This window comes from Rhea pennata, chromosome 4, assembly GCF_028389875.1.
Source record: "Rhea pennata isolate bPtePen1 chromosome 4, bPtePen1.pri, whole genome shotgun sequence".
In the NCBI taxonomy this organism is placed as follows: Eukaryota; Metazoa; Chordata; class Aves; order Rheiformes; family Rheidae; genus Rhea; species Rhea pennata.
In genome coordinates, this window is record NC_084666.1 from 6,902,487 (window position 1) to 6,914,713 (window position 12,227).

Below are 12,227 nucleotides of genomic sequence, written 5' to 3' on the forward strand. Positions count from 1 at the left end.
GTGTCCGGAGACCTAGACAAGCTCAGATCGGAGACCTAGACGAGCTCTTTTGTTTGAGAAATAACGCAGTCTTGCATATAAGATGGTTTAGGATATTTTCATGTGTGACAAATAGGAGATTTGGCTTTTTATTAGGCAGGGTGGTTTCTATAGCTGTATCCAGAGTCTGGAAGCAGAGGGTTACAGAAGCTGTGGCCCAGGTAAAACTGATGAGTTTGTTGCTGTGCTTGAGGTGAAACTTCAGGCATGGGTCTTGTTCTTGGAGACAAGTAACAGCCAACTTGAAACAGTCAAGAACAAGCTGTATCAAACCAGTGTCCTTCTGTTGGAGGCCACAGAGGTTTCAGAGATGGTAAGATATGCCCTTAGAAAGGTTTTTGCTAGTGTTTCACAGAATGTTATCTTAAGCAGCTCAGGGAAACCTGATTTAGATGAAACTTCTCTAATGTGAGTGCACAACTGGTTTGAAAGGGTGTGCTTAGAGCAATTTTTGATGTTTTCTTTCTATTTGCCAGAGAACCAAGAGGATTCCTTGAACAGGGCTCTGACTTTTGTCTATTCAGTCTTTTGTGTTAATGATTTAGTGACAGAATAAGCAGTATGATTCTCAAAAGTGTGGATAATGCCAAGCTGAAGTAGCTTAAGTTTAGAATTCAAAATCTCTTAAAAGTGCTGAAGTGATCTTAAACTGAATGTCATTTGAGAATAGCAAGTGGGCTGTCACCTGCATGATGATAAGGTGAGGGTGATGAGTGATAGAGGGGAGAAAAACCTGGGGGTGTTACTGGATCACAAACTAAAATGAGGCAGCTGGAGTGCTGAACAGAGGGCTCGAAAAACTCTTCATGCTCCATCTGGTGTTCATGAAGGCTTAGCTAAACCACAGGCCTTGTGGATCAGAATGAGAAGGATCCAAGGGAAAGAATCAGGAGGATGGTGACCAGAATGATGGTTAGCGAATGTTACTTGTAACATTTTGTCAATAAATGCCTCTTTATGTCCTTTGAGGCTAAAACCAGGAATTACTGAGCCTAATTTTATAATAGTGTAGGTTATGTTTAGGCTTGTAGGTAGATTAGATTAGACACTATAAGCACTTTTGGGGCTAGGTAAGAGCTGGATTTAAACAAGGAAGGTATAGACCTGCAAGGAATGGAGGACGGGTTAGACAGATGTCTGTCAGGAACGATGTTGGATTTACGATCTGACTAAGGGTGGACTAGCTTCGTTCCGATTCCAGCCTGAAGGACTCTGTAGCCTTTTGCCTGGATCTGTAGTACTCTGCACTGGGGAATTGATGAGGAATCGCTGGAGAGAGAAGGAAAGGTGGGAGGATTTACCTCCTCTTTTTCCATCTCTAGGAAGGGCAGAAGTTCAGGATGGGATTTGCTGGAGATAGCTTGCCCCCATCTCCATGAGAACAGGGTAGGGAGAAGATGTAGATCCCATGGAATATCGCAGTCTTTTCTGTGTCCTTTGGAACCATGTTGGCACTTTGACCTGTCCCCAGAACATGCTGCCAGAGTTACTATGTAAAGATGCAGCAATGACTGTTCTGAGCTCAGGGCTGCTAATGAACTGCCAGACTGTGACAGTGGGGCAGGGGGGCAGTAGAAGTTATTAATGCCTCTACTTTGTTTATATTGGAAAAGATTTGACTCGAGAGCTGTTAAGTGTCTCTACGTTTAGGTTCCTGCCACCTGCCCTGTCCCTTCAGTTGTCCTTTCTGACCTATGTATCTCTTACTGTGCGGTAGCTCATGTAGGAAATTAGTATAACAAAACCTGATGCAAGACTTTGTGAAAGGAGAAGGTGATATTTATTTTATACAAAATCGATTTCAGTCTTACTCTCACTTCAGCACACTCACAAGCACAAAGATATGTGTCCAAACAGTCTGTCCTAGTTGGCCTGTGTTAAATGCAAAGGGCAAAGGATGCTAACTGTCAAGTCTTCATCATATTGCTTGAGTTCATGTCTGGTAACCATGAACTGATTTATGGACAGGTCTTGTATATCATTTAGGAGTCAAGCAGTTACTATGATGTGGTCCTTTTGCTTCAGATTCTTGCTTACTTCATCCTCCATGAATCTTAAACATTTCGCTTTGTTGCTTCCTTTGGATGTTTTTTGAGCTATAGCCTCTCATCATCTTCCTCTTATCCCAACCAGAACGGCACATTCAATGTGGTGCAATAGTGTTGCAGTTCTCCTGCTATCGGAGTGCAGGTCTGCTAGCACATCACCTATGTTTTGATTTGGTTAGAGTGCAAACAACACACTTCTTAGTGTTTCATTGCTGCCAGTTTTCTTTTTGGATATTGATACAGGCCATTTATTTAATCCTTTCTCCATTGCTTCTTCAGGTGCTTTTATACACATTTAGACTCACACTTGATCTAGACCAATTTGAATACTCTTATTGATCTCTCCAAGTTTAGCTTTTTGGGGGGATAGGAGTACCATCTTTGAGTATGTTTGTACAACTCCTAGCACATAGGACTATGATTCCAGTCAGGACTTCCCAGTAGCCTTTAATAAGGAGTTTGCTGTAAGCTATGCTTTTGTATTGGTAGAATCTGAAAGTCTTTTGTTAAAAATGTATATATGGTAATATGAGGGCACTACTTAAAATGCTTGTGTGTGCACAGTGGCATGCACAGACAAATAGATGGGACTGCATTTTATATGGGCTGGAAGGAGGAGAGCTGTGGTCTTCTTTCCCTCTCCCCAGTCAGTCTGCATGCAGTGCATGTATAGACACAGACAAAAAACTGAGCAGAGCATCTTGCCTTTAATGGTGGTGGCCTTCAGCTCCAGAGAATACAGTGCCAATCTTCGATGTACTACCTTTAGAGAAAAGTTGTCTGTCTTTACTCTCCCTGTAGAGGTGTTTAGGTTTGTTCCTCTTCCCACTCTGCTGCTGGTTGCAGGGAGCACAGTTAGAAACCACCTAACGATCTGGAGTATTTGCATTTTTCCCCCTGATTTAGTAGTGTTTAAGTACATTTGGGCAAAGGGAAGTTCTTCTGTTCTCTCAGCCCACTCCTGCATCCTAGGACCTGGAAGGGGAACAGTGTGGAGCTTGAATGCACACTAGCAGTCCAAAAAACACCATGATCCTTACCAGATACTTTGAATCTCTGAGGGTCTGGCACAGAACTTTGGAGATAAGAGTCAGGGTCTCTACCACGTTCTGCCCTGGTCCTGTTTCACCCAGCTTGTGAAGAAGAAACTCGTGACCTTGATGGTCCAGATCTGGTGGTGTTTTACAGGACTTGTGAGGATACCACATGGTTCCCCCTGTAAGCTCGTGTTTCTCCCCTGCTCTGTGCACCTTAATGTTAAGTACTTAGTCACAGAGCAGGAGAGACGCAGTGGCATGGAGCTGCCTCTGTGCAATCTTGCAGGGCCTTTCTTGGAACACGGGACCCTTCTCCTCCCATTTGAGATCAGAGAGCACTCTGAACTCAGGAATGAGCTTTCCTTTGAATGCAGTGTAATTGGCTCTTGGCTCAGTGGCTGCATCTACAAGCCTTGCAGAGATGCACTCAAAGGTGGTCTCAGCGTAGCAGGACTTCTTGCATCCTTTGACTGACAAGCTTGAAGCTCTAGCTACAGCTGGAGGCAGAACCATGGATCTGTTCTCCTGGGATTCTCAGAGCATTGTGGTTTTATGTCATCTGAAGGAACGTCCCCTATACTTTATTCCCTTCCGGCACATGAAATGGAAGAAGGTGTTTCACACACAGATTTTATTATGCATCTTAATTCCACTGGGTATGGAAGAATCTCATCTGTGGCAACTGTGGAAGCACACTTGTAGGTTTACTGATGCTTTCTGCCAAGCTTGAATAGCATGATATGTACTATAATCTAGAAATCTTCCTCCTTGTTGTTTTATAAGGTTTTGTTGAGGGGATCAACAAGTGTTTCTTGTTGAAGGCTGTTGATCACAGCCTCTGAAAGCTGTGATCAGTGGGACTACTTGATAAAGTTTCAGCTGCCGCTGGGAATCTCTGTGGTGAGTGTATGGTGCTACTTCAGTCAAATTCGTGGAAGCATCTTCAGAGTTTCCTGGACTCCTTGTTTAGCTCTTCTGTGCTCATTAAGGACTAGAACCAGTTGGCTCTTGCTAATTTAAAGCAATGGAGACTTGCAGCTCCCGTTCTGATCCCCTTCTGCTCCCTCTCCTCCCTCCCCAAGCATTCTCCCTCCTCTTGGTGTGTCTATGGGCTTGTCTGGAGCAATATGTTATCGACTTCCACGCGGTCCTCTGTAACTGGAGTAGCCTCCCATGGAGGAGTGTCTGCTGGCATCAGATGAAGCAGCTGTATGCTTGGATGTCTGAAATGCCAGCACTGAGATTGGGGTCAGCAGACTTTTGGGATTCTCAGAAATGCACTCTGTTCAAATCTGTCCTGGGCTTATTAAAACAGCTCTGGAAAGAGCTTGATGTGTGGAGGGCAGGCACAGCCGAGGCTTTGTTGTTCTGAGACCTTGCACTGCAGTGACCTGTGTTGGCTATTGTTGACCTTGCCTCCTCCTGTTCTTTCTCCATCCACTGCTAGGCTGCAGAAAACATGTTTCTTCTGTTTAATTTTAGGTCAGTGGCCTTGCTTGTTTTCAGAAACAGTCTTTAACCTATGTCATCTGGAGGAATCTCACTCCTTTTACTTTGCAAACATTTTGGGGGTATTTGCAATGCTGATGAAAGTACCAGCTACCCAACGGCCTTATGGAAGTGCTTGGTTGGCATTAGGGAGTTGGAGCAGGGCTGCCTAGACTCCCATAGCTGTCCAGCAGTTAATATATTCTTGGCACTGGCAATCATCTTTTGCTATTGTAATAGTGTCATGATTTACATGGTCCTGTTCCCCATCTGTATGTGCTACTTTTCTAGTTGGGTTTTTTACAGAATAATGGTCAAGTCTCTTACTTGTAACTTTCCTTTGGAAGATTTTTAGGGGCTTTGGGACATCTCTAGCTTCATAGGCACTTTTGTACTCAGGAGCTGTGATGGTTACCTCTGTATCTTTTGCAGGGTGCTGTGCTTGGCCTGACTGAGCCTGGGGAACATCCTACAACTAGGGTAGAGGCAAGAGGTTTATCTTGGGGGAACTTTCCTTTCTCCAGTCTCAGAGGAGAAGGTGAACATTGCAAGGTTGGACTTGAAGAATGTTTGAGGTATCTTAGAAATTAGTCTACTGGTGATTCATGGGAGGAGGAGACTGCTCAGTTCGTTTGCAAAATGCTGACACCCTTTGCCATGGCTTTTGGAGGATGATTGCTCTGTCAGCCCTGCAAACATTTGCCTTTCCAAGCCACTCAGCCTTGAAGTGGCATCTGCTTCACTGGTCTTGAAAGCAGAGCAGAGGCTATTAGAGCTAGTGCTGACATGAGGATTCTAGTCAAATAAATTCCCGAGCTGTTCATCCTGTCTGAGCTTAGAGCACTTTCCTTTTGCTTCTACTCTTTGTAAACTTGACTGATAGTATCAGATTTGGTACTACAAATCTCTACATTTCTCTAAATCCCTGAGTTGTTATAGTTAGACCTTAAGATCTTTGTCTTTAGGGAGCTATGATGACGATACATTTTTGGCAAAAGGAGCACAGAGAGGGGAGTACCTGTACCCATTTTCCAGGGAGTTGGACTAATGCATGGGACTCTGTCCAGCCTGACTCAGTCTTCTGTAACCCTCTGGAGAGAGTTGGAGGATAACAAAATGCTGAAATGTCCAAAATCATGGCTGGCCAGGATGCATGAATCAACACAGACCAGGTAGTCTAGAGAAGTCTATTCAAAGGGTTAGTGATTCCCCTGTTCCCTTTGCATCATTCTGGGGAAAGAACAAGAAGTAACAGACTCAAACAGCATCCTGAGAGATTTAGGTTCAGCACAAGAAGATTTTTCTAATACATGATTAGAGAAGCGCTAGCATAGATTGTACAGGGCGGCTGTGAGATCTTCCAATATTGGAAAGTTCTGAGACTGAACTGAGCAAGCTCCTGTCAGGACTAGTTCAGCTGTGGGGCAGGGATGGATTTGGATGCCGCTGTGGAGAAGAGAGTGTTCTTTCCAGCCTCTCTTTCTGCCCTTTTGGCTCAGCGTGTGACATTAGACACTGATGCTAGGGTTGCAGTTACTCAGCTTTCCTCCTACAGCGTTTTTAACTAGTCGCAGAACACACTGTGAAAAAGCAAAGCGTAACCATAAAACTGGGTTCTCCTTTGTAGCTACACTTGATGTGAGGGGAGGAGGGAATTGCGAGCCCTTGGTTCAAGAGCTGTGTGTTGAACTCTACTCAGCCAAATTAGAGCATCTCTAGGACTGCTCTAAAACTTGCAATCCTATCCTGCAAAACGTGCCTTATTAGTTTGTAAAGGCTGTAGTTGGAGGTGCATTTTCAAGAGCACCAGGGCTTTGACCTCTCTCTCTTTTTGGCTAGGGAGCTGGAGTGTAATTTCAGGAGAGGAAATCTGGGGACAACATGAGATTCCACATTGTGCAAACTCAACAGAAGTAGAGGAGCTCAAAAACTGGAGTTGGGATTTATGCTGCAGACATGGAAACCTGCTCTCTTCACTTCCCTATATTTTCTCTCTCTTTCTGTAAAAATAATGTGCGAAACCTGGAGAAGCCAGCTGGAGCTAAGGGATGATGGACCCTGACACTGTAAAATATTTCCCTGCTAAATCCTGCCTGTAGCCTGCTCAAAAGGGATTTACTCTATGGCTCATTGCCCTCTCAGATGGCATTTTGCTTCAGCTGCTCCTTGCACCTGCGGCGGTGGTGGCAAGTGGAGGAGCTAATACTGTGAAGCCTGCAACACAGTTGTGGGGAGCAGCACTGCTTGTCATCACAGTAGGGTGTAAACTTGCCCATCGATAGATGTGGCAGAAGTATCTGCAATAGATAATGGTCCTGAAGAATGACTCTTGTGTTTGAAGTACCTCTGCTTTTCTCTTCCAAGGTTTTCCCCCACTCCAAATTTTCTGGTCACTGCATTATTTCCATGTTTATTTTGAGGGAGTAGAAGAGAGGAAAAGCTTAATTGGTTAAAACACTGGACTGGAAAACCAAGGCTTTTTCCCTAGCAGCTTGTCTCTGAGCCTCAACCCTGTCCTTGGCTGTAAAGGGATTGCATGCATACTACTTCTGGTTTTGTTTTGCAGTACTCTCGTGTATGGGACCCTATCATGTCCAGTGACTGGAGTGTCTTCTTTGCTTGAACTATTTTGCATTCTCTTTGCAGGTAGGCTAAGGGCAAGTAGTGCCTGGACATTATGTCTGATTACTGCGAAGAGAAATGAGAGTTTCTGCGGGGATCTGCTAGGTGAACTGAATATGTCTGCCCCTGTTCCCATTAGCAGGGATCTTTACAGCGCTTGTCTCATGTTTGTTTTTGAAATATGAGCTTTTCCTTCGCTAATCTTCCAAGCTTTTTGTGACTTATTATGGGGAACTAGCCTGTTCCTTGATCTAGCACATGTATCTGTCAAGTCTCTTCTCCTGTACTCTGGACTGCTTTGCTTGCTGCTGGTGAAGGTTGTGGTGGATTATGGCAATGCTGAAGACATCTTTTGGGCCTTTGCTCCAACTGACATTATTTTGAGTTCTCACCTTTATTAACCCCAAGTTGATTCCTGAGCCTCTGTGGACCAGACAGGGATAAAGTCTCCAGATTAATGCAGATACTTAACTCCATGTGAAAAGTTCAATTCTGGATTCCTACCCCTCTCCTCAATCTCCCCAATTAGGGATTCCAAGATCAGCAATTTACTGTCATTTCTCTTGTTCACAAAAGTTGCTATAAAACGATCACACTTGATAGTATAGAAACCTCCTGATATACCCATGAAGAGATCCTAATGTTCAACCCAGCTGCTGGCAATCATCAGCATGTAGAGCTCCAAATAAAATACATTCCTGTAAGACTTTTGATCCTCTGACAAAGATGTTTCCCAGTGTAATGCTGCAATGAAAAGTATAAGCCAAGAACATAACATTTCTTAACTAGCAATCCTAGGAATACTGCTGCAAAATGCAGGAGCAAAATAAATACACCTGGAATGGTTTCATTTTGGTTCTGACTTTTCATCTTCTCGTGTGACTACAATAGCTATTTAGACAAGAATTAATGGTTGCTGAGTTCATTATCTCATTAATGGGCTGCATCAAAGGAAGAAATAGGAACATCATAGGAAGTGTAACGTGCCATCTGTTGGGACTTTCAGCCTTGCCATGAATAGAAGAGGAAACCCCCAGCCAGAGGTATCTCCGAAAGGCAGCAACCATCCCTTCTAGTACCAACTCCTCTTGAAAGAGAGAGAGGATGTGCAGGTGTTATGTTACATGGAAATAGGTCGAGAGGGAGGCAACCAGGTGTTAGTGCCTATCATCCACAAGGATGTCACCCTGCAGCTGGTTCCTGGAGGCAGCCTGGAGGGCAAGGGGGAATGGTGAGCTGCCCCTGAATGCCTTCGAAGAGCACTTGAGGAAATTTTGGTTGTGGCCTGACTTCAATATGAAAGCAGTTTATTTTTTACTGATTTACCTTCAAGCAGGCATACCAATGGTGAGCAATCAAGAGGGGATGCAACTTTTCAGTGTGTTACCTTAACTGTCTAGCCTGCACCTAGCTTGCACTTTTTTCTTTACAAGTGATTGCTATTCTTAATAATTCAACTTTTTGGTCATATACTTCTTCCCCCTCCTTTCCCTCTTTTTCAATATGTTTCTTGAAGGAACGAAGTTTATGCAGTGTGACCTCTGCCCGTGTGCATGCTCAGTGTGCATGGTTCCCCATGCAGCTCCTGAACCCCCTGGCCAATCTTAAATGTGTTTTACAAATGAGGAGTTGTCAAAAGTATTACAAGTCCATAAACAATGTGAAAGTATGTGGCTTGGGTAGGGATGAGGAAAAAAAGGTAGGGAAACCTCAGTCACATCCCCTCTCTTCTGACTGGCTAGCCCTGGCTGAAATATGGTTTGGGAATCAAAGGTTGCTTAATTCTGCTGCTCGCAGATCTAAACTCTTCACCCCCGACACACACCTTGGTACAAATTTTAGTAGTGACTTTTATATCAAAATGAGGTAGCCTTCTTGTTCTACACAGAGAGATCCATAGCACACAGAGTAGGTCCAGTGACTTCTGCAAAATTCACCTGAAAGTGGATCTTAGTTTCCAGCTCTGGAGATCTTTTATAGTTATGGGATATTTAACCTGTTACCTTTTCTTAGCCTGCCATTAAGGTTGGCAATTAATCCTCAGTTTTGTAACATGGAAATGTGTGTGCGAAGGAGTGGCTAGACACTGCTAAACCATTTCATATACTAACAACATTGGGTTGCAGGGAACACAAGAAATAGAGAGAAAACTTGCTTTTTAAGCTACCAGTGCAGATTTCACTTGTGAGCTCTGGGCATACTGGATGTTTGCTGTCAGAACAGCAGGTTTTTTTTTGTTGATGTTGTTTGTTTTTGTTTTTTTTAAGAGTCCCTGTCCTGCAGCTATTTGTCACCTGAGATGATGGCTTCCCCAGCAGACCTTGAGGGATGTGTTGCATTATTGCTGCTCATCTGCTTCAGTGCACAACTGGCTTGCTTAGCTGCTGCTGGAGGACAGGCAAGCCAAGCTAAACGGACTGCCTGTGCTAGATCGGGTGAGGACTGCGCATGCGGTCTGCTTGTTGGTTCAGTTCTGGAGTCTAACATCTGGCAGAGTTGAAGGACAGTTTTAAGCTACTGGAGCTATTTCAGCATTGATTGAGCAAGCTTTGGAGATGAGTGCCTTTTGGTACCTTATGAGTGTGTTGCATGATGAAACCTCAGTGGAATACCCAGGGGAAGTTTAACAACCTGTGAAATACAGGATGTCAGGCATAATAGTTTAATATCCTTTCTGGCCTTGAGCTGTTCAAATTTGAGTCCTTGGTGCTAAGGGAAGTTAGTTCAGTATGTCTTATGCCTCGAGTTTAAAGGGCCACTTGAGCTACTGCTTCTGGAAGAGCTTTGTTTAAGGGATGCAGAGCATGATTCATGGCATTCTTCATTTTGCTTGAAAAGATTATACTTGAAATTACTACAGGGAATCTCTGCAGGTAAGAGAGACCTGGCAGATTTTATAGCTTCCTTTCTAGCAGTGAGCAAGCAACCTTGTGTTGGCATCAGGGAATTTAACCTGGCCTAATTAGATTATAATGAGCTGGAAGGTGTGGAAGGAGTCTTCTCACCATCTGTTGTCTCTGATGCTGCATTTGCTTTGTAGCAGAAGCCATCGGTTGCTTGTCTGTGCTCTCACTGCTGTGATTATATAGCTTGTGCTGCTGGTCTTTCAAAGCATTTTGAAAACAACACGAAAAAGGCAGTCCTGCTTACAGCCACGGTCTCCTTGAAGTGCCTCGCTTGCAGTTGGCTCCATTTTTCTTCCAGCAGACAAAGCTTAAGGGATATAAATCAAAAGCGACAAGGAAAGTGTTTGAAGCAGGCTACTTTAGAGAGCACATTGGGGAAAACCTCATAAAGTCCTTACTAGCAGCCAGGAGATTCTAAGTTTGGCTGAAAGACTGTGTCCCATAAAAGTTGCTGGGAGAGCTCTGGTGCTTTTCTTCCTCTCTGAGAGGAAACCTTTTTTCTGTGTCTCATTTGCTGCTTCTGCTGGTGCCAGATTTCACTGTGTAAATGAATTTCTTTTCCTTCACACCCTCAGATATATTTTCCATTAATTGCCACCCAACTCCATGGCCATTAGATCCTGGATCTTAAAGCTGAAATGGCCTCCTTCCATATGAAAGGGGGGGGGATGAGAAGCTACAATGCTGTGGGTTTCTCTTCTTTATCAAGGATGGTGTTTCCCAGATTCTCTGTTTAGAGAATTGCAGAAGCTTAGGAAAAATCCAGGATGAGGACCTAGCCTTACCACCAAGGGTTTCCTTTCTAAGATGAGCCAATAGTTGCTGCACTATCCAAAGTAAGGATCTCCCACTGTTTTATGTGATGGTATTGCATTTTTTATGTTGCACACCTCATTCAGTGGGCATCTGAACACAGTTTTCTCATAGAAAAGTGTGATGGTTCTTTGGAACTTCTTACTACAGGATGTTTCTAAAGCCAGACACTTAACCAAATTCAAAAGGAGGTCAGATATTTACATGGACAGCAACACTAGTCCAGACCTGTGAGGGATTATTCTAACAGATTTTAGAATGAATCTGAAACCTCCTGCTTTCAGGCCCTAAAACATTTCCGAATGCTTAGAGATTAGGAGGAGACCTCATGGGAGATAATTCCCTCATATCTGCCTCCTCGTAGTCGTCTTCCCATTGCTGTATGCTGGAGTAGACAGGTCTGATCCAGACCTTAATCCAGACTGGGTTAAGAAAGGGATGGAGAAGTCCAAAACCCTCCCAGAGAGTACTGCAAGGAGCAGACTAAGGTGTCTGCTTGGGGCTCAGGGTTCTCCACCCCTCAAGGTGAGGAAGAGAAAAGTACTTCTGATGTCCACCGTGTTATTTTGGCCCTGTATCAATAGCTGTGCCTGAAAGGGATGGAGCTGTGCAGACAACACTGATGAATAATGTGAGGAGTAAAATCCACAGCTGCCTGTGTCCTGTGGTGGTTGCCTCGCCCTGGGGAAAGGGGGAGGCTCCAGTTACTAAACACCAAGCTGGCATGCAGTTAAATGCTACTGAGCCTCTAATTCTCAAGCCAGCAAAGCCCTGGGTTGCAGTGAATCTATCTATCTAGCAATCACAGAACTAGAGATTGCTGTAATGGAAGTGTTTAGAAGACTGGCACATCAGGCCACTTTTAAACTGTAAAACTAAGCTTTAATAAATTCATTCATTAGCAGCATACTTCTTCCTAATGGGCAATTCTTACGCGATGTTAATCATCACTGCACACACAAAACTCAGCCTTTAGTAATCACTTTCAAAATTAGCGCTGAGATACGGTGTTAGCGGCTGCTGATTGCTGCTGGCTTTGGTGGTTCTTAGTCACCAAGGTCAAGGTGGTCAGGCTTGAGAGCTTGTGAGGAGCAAATGTGGAACCAAAGTGGGCTTATCCTCTTCTTCTCTGATTTTCTTCATGTATGCCTGATGTTTTTATGGTATTGCTGCACCCCACCCCTGAAGGGGCTACACCATCTTTGCCTTTTTGGTGATCCCATCCCTCACATCATGTAAAATTGTGTCTAGCTGTGCCATCACAGTGTTACAAA